The following is a 14,037-nucleotide window of genomic DNA, read 5'->3' as shown; positions in this document are numbered from 1 at the left end:
ATGGTGAATAATATTTACTACATCTTACAGTCACTAGTCGTGAGAAAGGAGCATAGGCCCATTTGCTTCCAGCCGAAATGGAATATTAGAGAACAGATTTTTTTTTTTAATTGAGGATAGTTGACACACTATGTTACATTCGTTTCAGGTGTACATCAGTGATTCAATGTCTATATGTTATGCTCACCACAAATGTAACTACTATCTCTCACCTTACAATATTATGACAATAACTGATTAAATCCCCTGTGCTATGCCGTTTAGTCCCGTCACTTATTCATTCCATAACTGGAAGCCCGTATCTCCCGTTCTCCTTCATCCATTTTGCCCAATCCCCCACAGTCTTCCCCTCTGGCAACTGTCAGTTTGTTCTCTGTTTTTATAGGTCTGATTCTGCTTTTTTGATTGTTTATTAATTTGCTTTATTTTTAAAATTCCACATATAAATGAAATCATACAGTGTTTGTCTTTCTCAGTCTGACTTATTTCACTTAGCATAATACCCTTTAGTATTTGTGACATTTGTGACATCCATGTTGTCACAAATGGCACTATCTCCTCATTCTTTTTTTTTATGGCTGATTAATATTGCAGTGCATATATATATATATATATATATATATATATATATGCTGCATCTTCTTGATCCATTTTTCTATTGATGGACACTTATATTCCTTCCATATCTTGGCTATTGCAAATAATGCTGCAGTAAACATACAGGTGCATATATCTTTTCAAATTAGTGTTTTTGTTTTCTTTGAGTAGATACCCAGTAGTGGAATTATTGGATTATGTGGTATTTCTATTTTTAATTTTTTGAGGAACCTCCAACTGTTTTCCACAGGGGGTACACCAGTTTGCATACCCACCAATAGTACATCAGGGTTTCCTTTACCCCACATCCTACCAACACTTATTACTTCTTGTCATTTTGATTTTAGCCATTCTAACAGGTATAAGGTAATATCTCACTATGATTTTGATTTGCATTTCCTAGAATATTAGTGATACTGAGCGTTTTTCATATGTCTGTTGACCTTTAATATGTCTTCATTGAAAAAATGTCTATTGAAGTCCACTGCCCATTTTTTAATTAGATTGTTGTTTTTGTTTTTGTGTTTTGTTTTTTGTTTTTTGGGGTTTTTTTTGGTATTGAGTTGTAGAAGTTCTTTACATATTTTGGATATTAACCCCTTATCAGATATATCGTTTGAAAATATCTTTTGCTTTTTTGTTTTGTTTACGGTTTCTTTTGTGTTGCAAACGTTTTTATTTTGATATACTCATAATAGTTTATTTTTGCTTTTGTTTCCCTTACCTTAGCAGACATATCTAGAAAAATGTTTGCTCAGCTGATGTCAGAGAAATTACTGCCTGTGCTCTTTTCTAGGATATATATGGCTTCAGGGCTCACATTTAGATCTTCAAAACATTTTGAGTTTATTTTTGTGCATGGTGTAAGAAAGTGGTCCAGTTTCACTCTTTTGTGTGTAGCTGTCCAGTTTTCCCAACACCATTTGTTGAAGAGATTGTGTTTTTCCCATCGCCTATTCTTGACTCTTTTGTTGAAGAGTATTGACCATATAATTGTGGGTTTGTTTCTAGACTTTCTATCCTGTTCCATTTATCTATGCATCTATTCTTGTGCTAGTACCATTCTGTTTTGATTATTACAACTTTGTAGAATATCTTGAAATCTGGCATTGTGATACATCCAGCTTTCATTTTCCTTCTCAAGATTGCTTTGGCTATTTGAGGTTTTCTGTGATTCCATACAATTTTTAGTATTATTTTTTCTAATTCTGTGAAAAATGTTATTGGTATTTTGATAGGAGTTGCATTGAGTCTGCACATTGCTTTGGGTATTGTGAACATTTCAACAATATTAATTCATCCAATCCATGAGCATAGAATATCTTTCCATTTTGGGTTGCATTATTTTCAGTTTCTTTCATCGGTGTTTTATGGTTTTCAGAGTACAGGTCTTTCATCTCCTTGGTTAAATTTATTACTAGGTATTTTTTTCTTTTTGATGAAATTGTAAATGGAATTGTTTTCTTAATTTCTCTTTCTGCTACTTTGTTATTATTGTATAGAAATGCTACTGGTTTCTGGGTAGTAATTTTGCATCCTGCAACTTTACTGAATTCATTTATTAACTCTGGTAGTTTTCAGTGGAGTCTTTTGGGTTTTCTATGTACAGTAACATATCATCTGCAAATAGTGACAGTTAAACTTCTTCTCTTACTTCTTTATTTCTTCCTTTTTCTTGTCTGAATGCTGTGGCTAGGACTTCTAGTACTATGTTGAATAAAAGTGGCAAGAGTGGACATCCTTGTCTTGTTTCTGATCTTAGAGGAAAAGCATCAAAGAACAGATTTACATTCCCACCTAAAACAAGTAAAAAACTGTATGTAATAAAATAAACAATAATATTCAAGACTTTAGAGGTAAGACTACAAAGGATGGTAACACATGAAACATGAGAAATGAATAGAATGAGTCCTGTGATTAACCCAGCCTACTGCCTTGTGAAATTTACCAAGCTGTGGTTCAAAAAGAAGAAATCTAGGTAGGGCTCAGCAGTTTCACTGGTTAAGGAAAAGAATCTCAGAATTTTCAGAGATCAAGGGAACTAGAGTTCATTGGAAAAATACTAGAAGGTAGCACGTTGAATAGAGAGAAATATCTGGATAATATTTGGAAGATTACTGGTAGGTAGATGTATACACGGACTCTTCCCAAGACTAGAAAAGAACTACTAAAAATGATTAGAGGGAACAGTACTCAGAGACCACTGCAGACAGGAATGGTGCCTTTCTCCATCAGCCAGACTAAGGAAACTCGTAAGTCACAGCACATTGGGTAGAGCACTAAGAAGGATCTTGCCTTAGTAATGCAGAATAATTAGCTCTAGACCAATCTTGATTTCATCGTAAAAGCAAAATGTAGAGTAACCAAACTGTTTCCAAATAGCTACATCTCAGAAGAAAGCTCAAGAATGGAAATAGTAATATATTCAGCATCCAATAAGGTAAAATGCATAATGTTTGACACCCAATCAAAAACTACCAGGCATGCCCAAAAGCAGGAAAACTCATTCTATAATGAAGAGAAACCTCAATCAATTGAAACCAACCCAAAACTAACACAAATGTCAGGTATAACAAAGATATTAAAACAGTTATTAGAACTGGGTTCCATATGTTCAGAAAGCTAAAGGAAAGATTGAACATGTTAAATACAGGCATGGTTTACATACAAAGACCCAAATCAAACTTCTAGAGATAAAAAGTGCAAAGTCTGAGATGATAAATATTCTCGATGACTTTAAAGGATGATTATATATTGTAAAGGAAAGATTACTGAACTTGAAAACATAACAGAAATGATCTGAAATAAAACATACAGAGGGGGAAAAACCCTCAAAAGACTCAAAATAAATTAACAGAACACCTGAAGCTGTAGGATAACTATATGCAGCCTAATACATATTTCATTAAAGTATCCAAAGAAGCATCAAGTGCAAGCAGGATAGAAAAAAAAAATTTAAAGAAATAATCGTCAATTTTTTCAAATTTGATGAAAATTATATATCAACAAATTTAAAAGGCTGAAGAAATTCTCAGGCATACTGTGATTTTTCATCAAAAACAATAGAAGCTAGAATACAGAGGAGCAACATCTCTAAAGTAACGAAAGAGAAAAAAAACAACCAAAAATTCCATATTAGTCAAACACACCTTTCAAAAACAAATATAAAATAAAGAGATTTCCAGACACACAAAGCAAAATAATTCATCACCAGAAGACCCACACAATGACCAAGGAGTTCTTTTAGTTAGATGAAAAATAATACCAGATGAACATATGGATCTACAAAAAGAGCCAAAGAACATAGTAAATGGTAACTGTGAATATACATAATATTTTTCTTATTATTTAAATTGATATAAAAGACTATTTATTGTTTAAAGAAGAATAAATAAAAATGTAGTGTGGAGTTTATAACATATACAAGAAAAGAAATCAGGCCTGATTTACAGAGTCCATATGGTAAAGTAGCACTACCTCGAAGTTAAGATTTCCAACAGTATAGCACTCCATGGTTGGCCTAAAGGAGTATAGGAAAGGGAAATTGCCATAGCTAGAATCTTATATTGACGTTTTGAGATTTGACATGGAAGGAGCAAAATTTGAAAATTTAGATCAGTTGATAGATAGACGATAGATGGATAATTATATCTAATATATGAGTGGGTTTCTCAAGATGAACAGAGTATGAAGATATTTATATTTAATATGCATGCTCACCAGTCATCCCATTCGGAGGAGGTTCTAAATAATTAGGTGGACATAATGATATCTTTTCTCTGCTCTTCCAGAGGGCAAGTTCTAGGCTAGCTTGTTAGTGGTGACTTTGCTGATCTTTACTCTCCCATTCTTCCAATTTAATGTAAATCTACAATTCCCTTTATTATAATGATTTATACATGGAATGCAAAGAGTGGTTTCTTTTTTGATGACTAAAGCCTGGCAGATACAACATGCCATAAAGATAATAAGCATGAAATATTACACTTATTTTTTTTAATGTTTATTTATTTTTGAGAGGGCATGCCCACGTGAGCTGGGGAGGGGCAGAGAGACAGGGAGACAAAGAATCCCAGGCAGGCTCCCCGCTGTCAGCACAGAGCTTGATGCAGGACTTGAACCCATGAACCACAAGATCATGACCTGAGCTGAAATCAAGAGTTGGATGCTTAACTGACTGAGTCACCTGGGCTGCCCCAAAATATTTAGAGGCATAACTCCAATTACAAATTTATAGAATTAGAAAGATAGGGCTTAGCAGCATGTTTGAATGACACAATTTTTTCATTAATAAAACTAAATAAAAATAAACTAAATAAAACTAAATAAAAATAAATAAAAATAAAGTTGCATGAATAGTGCAGTATCTCTATTAGAGACATTTTTGCTCCCCTTTATACTTTTTGAGAACAATACCTAGAGTAAACCATTCTGTTTTAGAGGCTGCAATTGAGTAGACACACAGTTGCAGGTTAAGAGAATGCACGCTATGCCATGAACTGAGCTATTTAAAGTCTTTTGAATTTTAGCCTGGGATAGAGAAGATCAGGTAGGGTGGAAAATGTAGTGGGCTAGAGGATACAAGGCTATATATTTGTAGTATTATTATATGGCAGAAGTTTTAATTTTGAATTTTAATATCATAAAGGTACAGGACTAACCAACCAAAAATTTTATTGTTTTTGAGGCAATTAGTAAGATGTAATATATGCATTTACAAATCAGTGGTCTCAAATAATCCTCTTCCATTTCATTTATTCTTTCATTGAACAATCACGTATACACTAAGTTCTGTGTTTCTTCTTCCAAAATATAGCTTTTCTGTGTCTGCTTTTTACCACCTCTGCATTCTGCTCTCTACCCTAAGCCACCATTCTGGAAAATGGCTATAGCTCCTGGCTGGCTTCCTCATCTCCGTTCTCAGTTTCTTATTTATTCTTATCAGACCGATCAGAAAGATAGTTTAAAATGGGAATTGTGGAGCACGTGGTTGGCGCAGTTGGAAGAACATGTGACTTGATCTTGGGGTCGTGAGTTTGAGTTCCACACTGGGTGTAGAAATTACTTAAAGTAAATAAATAAAATTTAAAAAAATAAATAAAATAAAAAAAAATATGAGTTAAGAATTGCATCTTTTGATCTTACCACTTTCCCACTGAAAACTTCCCTGTAGCTTCCTGTTTCTCCTAGGATAAATTCTAAAACTCCTTGACAATAGGTAAAAGACCCTTCTTTTAACCTTTTGTCTGCCTTCTTTTTTTTTTTTTTTTTTTTTGCCCTACTGTGCACTGATCTTTTTCTCTTTCAATATACTCCTGACACGCCGGCCTCCTTTAGTTATTTAATTGTTCTGAGGGGCGCCTGGGTGGCTCAGTCGGTTAAGCCTCCAACTTCAGCTCAGGTCACGATCTCACGGTCCGTGAGTTCGAGCCCCGTGTCAGGCTCTGGGCTGATGGCTCAGAGCCTGGAGCCTGCTTCCAATTCTGTGTCTCCCTCTCTCTCGGCCCCTCCCCCGTTCATGCTCTGTCTCTCTCTGTCTCAAAAATAAATAAACGTTAAAAAAAAATTAAAAAAAATATAAATGTTCTGAGGTCTTTTCTGCCCACTGGACTTCCCATGATGTTTCCTCTTCCTGGAATAATGTTCTTCTGACCTTTTTTCTCCTTCTTACTTCTAACCTATGTATTTCATCTCAGTTTAATTTAATGGCTCTCTACCAGCAGTGATTTGGCAATATCTTGAGACATTTTGGGTTGTTACAACTGGAATGGTGCTTATGACATCTAGTAGGTAGAGGTCAGGAAACTGCTAAACATTCTACAATGTAGAGGACAGCTCTCTACAGCAAAGAATTGTCCAGCCTAAAATGTCAATAATGCTGGAGTTGAGAAACTCTTGTTTATTTGTGACTTCCTGAAAGTTTTCAGTTAATATAAAATTAATTCACTTTCTTTATCTCTTACCATGCTGTTCTTTTGCTCAGCAATTCATCTAAATTTTTAATTATGTATTCAGTTCTTTATCTATTTGTTTAATGCCTGTTTTCCTCACTGGACTGTGAATTCTATGAGAACAGAAAACCTATCTGTTTCCCTGTTGTACAGTCAGTGTATGGCACAATATCTGGCACACAGAAATAATCAATAGTAATTGTTCTAAGAATTATTAAATGAGGTTTATTATTGCGTAGGACACTATTTTAGAAATCAGGTGTAAACAGTCATTCAACACAGTGTCATTCAAGTCCAGGAAAAATGTAGCAGAGGACTAAGACATACAAATAACCAATTACAGTACAGACAAGATGAAAATAACATCCTAAATGGAGTTTAAAGTAATGAGATAGATAAATTCAGAGGAAGGAAGGCATAATTACCATGAATTTGGGCTTAGGGAAGACATTATCATTGTCTTCACTATCGTTTTTTGGATGATAGCCAATTGACTGGCAGAATAGAATTATCTTTTCTGATCTGTGAGGTGACACATGGCTTAACTCACCACATTACCAAATGGTAATTTCTTAGAGACTTGGCAGTATTAATTTTCTCCACAATTGTAAATGAGAAACTGGAGCTTCATGGGCTTAAAATAATAATTCTATTTTGTGATGGTCATTTGAATATATTTCCAAAACTAATTATGGTGTTCTGAGAAGCCCAGAACTCTATTTATCCTGGATCCCGATTCCTAGATACTGATAGGATGCAATCCCAGATCATTCTAAATGTGAAAAGATTTATAATTAGCTAGTTAATATCACTTCCATTTTGGAAATTTAAGATTGTCTGTGTCAAAATTGAGTTCGGGTTAAGGGCGCCTGGGTGGCTCAGTTGGTTAAGCGTCTGACTTTGGCTTAGGTCATGATCTCGCGGTCTGTGAGTTCAAGCCTCACGTTAGGCTCTGTGCTGTCAGCTCAGAGCCTGGAGCCTCTTTCAGATTCTGTGTCTCCCTCTTTCTCTCTCTTCCCCCGCTCATGCTCTGTGTTTCTCTTCTCAAAAATAAATAAACGTTAAAAAAAATTGAGTTAGGGTTAAACTTTCTGTGTGTGTGTGTGTGTGTGTGTGTGTGTGTGTGTGAGTGAAAGAGAGAGATACACACACATGCATATACATGTGCATATGTATATACATACACACCCACGTAAATACACAGGAACATCTCCGACTACACATATGCACTGAGCCCTATGTACTTGATGCTCAGTTAAACAATTTTTTGGCTCTTCAGGATTTTGGGGTTCTGCACTTCTGTTTTCTTTAAGGTACTAGCTATTTTGAATTTTGGTCCCCAGTTTAAACTGGGCACTGAACATTACCTGGCAATGCAGTTTCTCTCGTTATTTCCCACTCTCCACACAAGACGTTCAAACAGTTTTTTGCTCACTTTAAAGCCCTGATACCGTGTGTGTATGTATGTGTGTGTGTGTGTGTGTGTGTGTGTGTGTGTGTGTGTGTATGCACGCTTTAACTCAGTTTATACTTCGCAAAGAAAGCAGAAGCCATTGGTGGTGGTCCCAGAGCCACCACCAATGCAACTTCTCACAGCCAAATCTACCAACTGACGGGTACCTCCCTTATTCCTTTCCACCCAACCCAGTGGAGGAATTATTTTTCCTTTTTCCTAAGCCAAATTTCCTGGTATGCTCAGAATGTCCTTCCTTCCCTCTTTTTCACTCTCCTGGTGATCTTATGTTGCTTATATATATTTAGAACCGCCCTCTGTACTAGATAGTTTTCATCATTCTTTAAATCTTTGGACCTCATATTCTTCTCTGGTGTGTTTCTGTCTTGCTCACTTCATAGTCACAGTTTTCTTGGCATTCCTACACCCTCATCCCCTATTCATCGAGTCAGTCCAAGAAGACTGCTGGGCACACCTAGACACACCTGTAGAACGTCCTCCATGTCACAGGATATAATGGACACTCCTTCTGGACTCTCAGTAGCCTTAGACAGAGCTAAACACTCAGTCTACATTAAAAAACTAGATTCTCTTCACTCTATGCCACTCCTACAGCTTTGTTTCTACCTCTGTGTCTAGTTTTTTTTCTTATTAAACTTTTATCTATAGGAGTCCTGATAGTTTCACCTCAGTCCTTTTCTTCTCTCTTTGTTTGTTCTTTCTTATTGGTATTTACCACTTTGGTGACTTCAGTTCCATCTAGGTAGTGATTATTCTCAACTTTATGTCTTCAGCTCAAATGTATCTATTCTAAAGTTATTCTAAATCTCCACCCATATGATCCATGTGGGTCCTTCAAAAATACCATGTCCCAAACTAAAGTTTTGATTCCTCCTAGACCTCCCATGCTCCTTATAACTCAAAAAGGCACCCACAACGAACCAAATGGGAGTCAATGAATCATCCTTGATGTTTTCTGCATATCATCTTCCATATATAATCACACATTATATGTTATGAATCCCACCTCCATAGTGTCTCCTAAAAGCTTCCACTTCTCTTTATTATTTTTCTTCTACCTTAATCCAAGCTATTATCATCTTTTGCCTGGAACAATGCATTTTCTTCCCATGACAGTCTTGTTTTCACTCTCATCACCTCTGGTCCATCCTCCAGAGCAGGACCTCCTGCTATCTGGTATAGGACCTCCTATGAATGGTGAATGGTGAAAGTGAATGGTGCCTCCCTGAGTTGCATGCATCATGGCTCTGATCTGAAGTAATCTTTTAAAAATAGACATCAGCTTCAGCTCAGTTCTTGGATAAGAGAGCTAGTGGCATGGTCCCAGGCAGTGGTCCTGGTGGGTTTCTTAGCAGTTGGTGGTCTGAGGCCAGGACTCAAGTAGCAGTGGCATTACTATGATGAGCAGGCGGCCAGGGAAAGTGCCCTTATAGTTTCTGCCGCATGAGGCCTAGAGTCTTCCCCAGCCCAAGCTGACCGACCTGTGGCTTGTCCACTTCTGCTTCTTGGGTGACTACTTTGGCCTGATTGATAATGCGATCTGGCAGAGGCTGGTGGTGTTGGCCGGTTTGCATTGCCAGCTTCTATATGTTACTTCCTTTGTTTTTATTGGATATGATCTTTTAAAACATCAAGAGTATATATATGCTGTGAAGGACCATGGTATGTTTACATATGTAAAATCACATCCTGAGGATTTTCCTGAAAAAGATGAAAACTTATGGTGAATTTCTTGAAGAATTCCATCAGTGCATTGAAGTCTTTAAAATTTATACTTTGGTTTCACTGATACCAGTGGTTTCTGAATTTTGTGGAACATGTTTCCATGATATTTGAAGTTTATGTTAATCTGTCTGTTAACACCTTGTGATTGAAATGGTTCATCATGAAAAAAAATAACATAAAAATCAACCACGATTCTTTCCACTTAATTTTTTCAGTGGCGTTCACCTTCTTTTAAATTTTAAAATACTAAACTTGCCTGTAAATTACTTTATGATCTGACCCTGCCCTCCCTCCTTACTGTGCTCTGCCATACAGAGTTTTTTTCATGCTTTGAATGTCTTGAATTCCCTTTATTTCCAGCCAGAGCCTTTTCAGATGCCATTCTTTCTTGCTGGGAATATCTTTCTCTGACTAGTCACCTGGATAAAATCTATTTAGTTTTCATGTCTTTGCTTAAAGATCATTTCTTTGTGGAAGCATTCCCTGACATGTCGTATCAGTTGAGGTGTACTCATTAGAAACTCTCATAGACACTGTTTTTCCTTCTAACCTTTATTGCAGTTGTAAGCTTCAGAGGACAGAGACTGTCTGCTTCATTTATCTATACATCTTCAGTGGAAAAAAATAGACACTCAAAAAATATTTGTTTAAATGAATGAAATATTTGGACTCTCAATGAAAACCGCAACTAAATTATTTATATAAGGAATTTACTTTCTGTCATGAATTGTACTGGCTGCTTACATAATCAAAAGTAATCATTTAATTGCAAAACTGTATTTTATCCTATGTCCTGTTAGCAAATAGACTTACCTAAAGATGATTCTAAGTGGCATTTCAAACAGACTCATATTAGTTTCAGAAAATGTGGTTGGACCGACTTATTGTATGTCTTAGGTCTTTGTTAAGTGACAGTGTGATGTAAAAGAATGTATTTAAGGAGATCTCCATAAAAGATTTGCAACTAATCCAGCAGGCAGTTTTGAAATTATATCTTTATTTTCAGCAAGTTGCATGGCTTAAAAAATAACATCATCTAGACTGTACACCAGTGCAATTTGATATCCTCGTAGTTAGAATTACTGAGTCTTTACCAACTGTGAAAGCAAGTAAGACAGTGAGTAATAGGCAAGCAATAAATATGTCAGAGGACTTATTGAACACAGCCTTGGGATTCTGTTTTGCTGGAGGCGCAGGAATTTTAGAAGCAGTGAAATGTTTTTGATTTAAGTAATTGTTCTATTGGATTTATCTCATTTATCTCAAATGTGAAAATGCCAGTGTATAACTTCTCCAAAGAAGTTGCTTGAAGTTAAAAAACAAAACAAAACAAAACCATATCATATGATAGACTATAAATCAGGAAAACTGAATTTTTATCCCAGATCTGACAATTACAGTGATGATAACGTAGAGTAGCTTAATATCTCAAAGCTTTTGTTTTCTAACACATGAAATAGACGTATAAATGTAAACCTCACTTAATATACAGTGTTGTTATTTCAACTAAATGAAAAACAAAAATTACTTGGCACGGTGGATGGTGCTCTTTTCAACCTGACTGAAACAGCCTTCTTGCATGTCATCTAGTTAGTCTTCTTACTCATCTCCCTTCTTCCCTGACTGCTCCCTGCACTCACACACACACACACACACACACACACACACACACACACACATCAATCAATTCTACACATGTAACACCAAATTAATCACCTTTTCCTACGTTCTGAACCCTTTAATACTTATGGAGAAAAGGAGAATAATATTTTTGAAATGGTGCGTGTGCTTTTGTTATTTTCTTCTTACTAGTTTTCAAGAGGCATTATTTGTCATAAATGTGGCTAGGACTGTTATGATGTCAAGAAGATAAAGAGAAGCATTTTTATTGAGCCTTTGATATTGAAACTAGAATTTTGGAAGTCCATGGTAAGACGGTGGTTCTGAAAGGCAGACTTTGGGATGAAAACATTCTTAAGAAAATACTTTAGTTCATATTAACATCAAGAGCCAGTTCTGGAAATTTTGAACATAAAATTTTACTCCACGCCATACAGAGGTCTCAGTTTATGACACAGGGAAAAGGAAGATAAAAAGGAAGAATTGTCTATGACTTCTGGCTCTGGGTCTCATAGGAAGGAAAGACAAAGGTAGTCAGGTGTGCAACGTGTTCTTAAATCACTTCTCTGAGGCTAAACCCCAAGAAAAGAGGATTTTTTTTTGTTTTAGGTTGAAGAAAAATTCAAATCATTTGGAGACTGACATGAAGGGTGAGTGCATGCTAAAATGATATGGGCAGTAGCTGTATCATAAAGGTGCAGCTCTGTAGGAGACCGGAAGCAGTGTCCCTGGCTTCCAGTGCCTTGTATACAACAGAGAAAAGACCAATAAGTTTCTACATGCCTCAAAGGGGAGTGAAAAACTAATAGCAATAGTGAACATGCGCTGACTTTATAAATATACCAGGCACCCTTCTCATTACATTATATTTATTTACTCTTTTTAAAAATGTTTATTTATTTATTTATGAAAGAGAGAGAGAGAGAGAGAGAGAGAGAGGGAGTGCAAGCAGAGGAGGGGCAGGTGGAGAGAGAGGGAAAGAGAGAGAATCCCAAGCAGGCTCTGTGCTGTCAGTGCAGAGCCTGAACCTTGAGATCATGACCTGAGCTGAAATCAAGAATCGGATTTTAACTTATCTGACTGAGCCACCCATGCACCCCTATTTATTTACAACCACACACTTAGGAAGGTACTCTCATTATCGTCACTTAACAAATGAGAAAATTGAGATGCATAGCATTTAAGTATTTTATCAAAGAGATGTAGTCATTGAATGTTAGAGCTTCTTTGCAGAAGGGTTCACTAGTGGCTGTTAGCTGGCACCATTTTAGCCGAGGACTTTAGGGTAGACTGCTTGGTTCAGCAATAGAAAACAAGGAAAGTCAAAATTTAAGGAGTATCCAGACTACCATGAGAAAAAAATTATCAAGGAGGACCACTAGATCCTGATAAAGCCAAGAAAACATACCACAGACAGAGCAAACTGAGAGCTTCCCCTACCTCAGCTGATAGCAGCAATGATGAGAATATGCCCTGCTGTAGAACCAGAATAAAGGTCACCAAAGTGCTTTTCCCCCAGCAGCATTCATTCGGACAGCTTTCCTTATGCTCAGCCACCATCCTGTTAGGGAAGGGAGAAATGGTTCTGAAATGGACTTGAACTTGGAACTCTTGATTATTTATCCATTGGAAACTGTTTTAAATTAAAAAAAAACTAGATTAGAGAATGCTGATTCTATTAATTGACAATATTTTTTGGCAACTTCTTCACGTTCAATGATTATGGTTATCAACTTTTTATAGAAAATAAAGAAGCTAGATGGTCTTTGCTTAGCTGTATTATAGTATGGGTGAAATTCTACTCTTCTGCATTTGTGTGTCTGTACCTGCTATTATGTCTGCTGTAACACCCTTTTCCTCTACCTGCAAAGTCTAACTCATACTTGAAGCCCTAATTTAAGTGTCATCTTCTTTGTGAAAAACTCCCAGAAACCCAGGAAGTTAGTGACTTTGTCCTTGTGCTTCTAAAGTGCATAGTTCATACATTTCTATTATATTGTATGGCGCTCATTTCTTGGTCTGTCTCTTCTTCTAGACCTTGAATACTTTCATATGGCAGCCCTCAATAACTGTTTATCAAATGAATGAACAACCAAATGGGAATGTTTGTGGTAATGTAATGGAATGTCTGCAACTATAAAAAAATATTTCACATTGAACACAGTGTTAGAGCTCCATGGGGATGAGAAAATAACAGCTGATGTGGGTATAGAATATTTAATTCAAGACCTTTCCATGTGTGAGTTATTTTTACAAGGATAAGATATGAGGAAAAAAATCAGCAATTTCCTCAGCTCTGTTTCCCCAAACTAAAATTAAATGGATAAGACCATCACAAGCCTCCTTTACATTGTTTTATTAATTTATTTTCATATATAGTTGCCCTAATTTTGTCAGAACCACCTGAAACATAGATCTTATCTCCTTAGACCCTATAGTTACACAGCTGAGAGCACTCAGAAAATATTTGTAAAATAAGTAAATGGGTGGATTTTTTGCTTGAGTCTTGATGTTCTTGCCTTAGACAGTCAGTACTCAAATGTTAGAGTTCCTCAGAATCATCAAAAAAGCTTGATAAATGCCATACTCCCAGGATACATGCCCAGGGGTTCTGATTCACCAGCTGTGGGTTGAGAGTGAGGAGTCTGCATTTTAATATGTACCTTAGGT

At 36.2% G+C, this 14,037-nt stretch overlaps 1 pseudogene; it reads left to right on the top strand.

Moving 5' to 3' along the window:
• The first annotated feature begins 9,419 nt into the window (after positions 1-9,419).
• On the top strand, positions 9,420-9,858 carry LOC112866330 (NADH dehydrogenase [ubiquinone] 1 subunit C2 pseudogene; annotated as a pseudogene).
• The last annotated feature ends 4,179 nt before the right edge of the window (positions 9,859-14,037 follow it).

The sequence above is a fragment of the Puma concolor genome, chromosome A2, assembly GCF_028749965.1.
Source record: "Puma concolor isolate L17-30 chromosome A2, mPumCon1.1.hap2, whole genome shotgun sequence".
Lineage (NCBI taxonomy): Eukaryota > Metazoa > Chordata > Mammalia > Carnivora > Felidae > Puma > Puma concolor.
The sequence above is the reverse complement of the archived record's forward strand: the minus strand, read 5'-3'. Positions and strand labels throughout refer to the sequence as shown.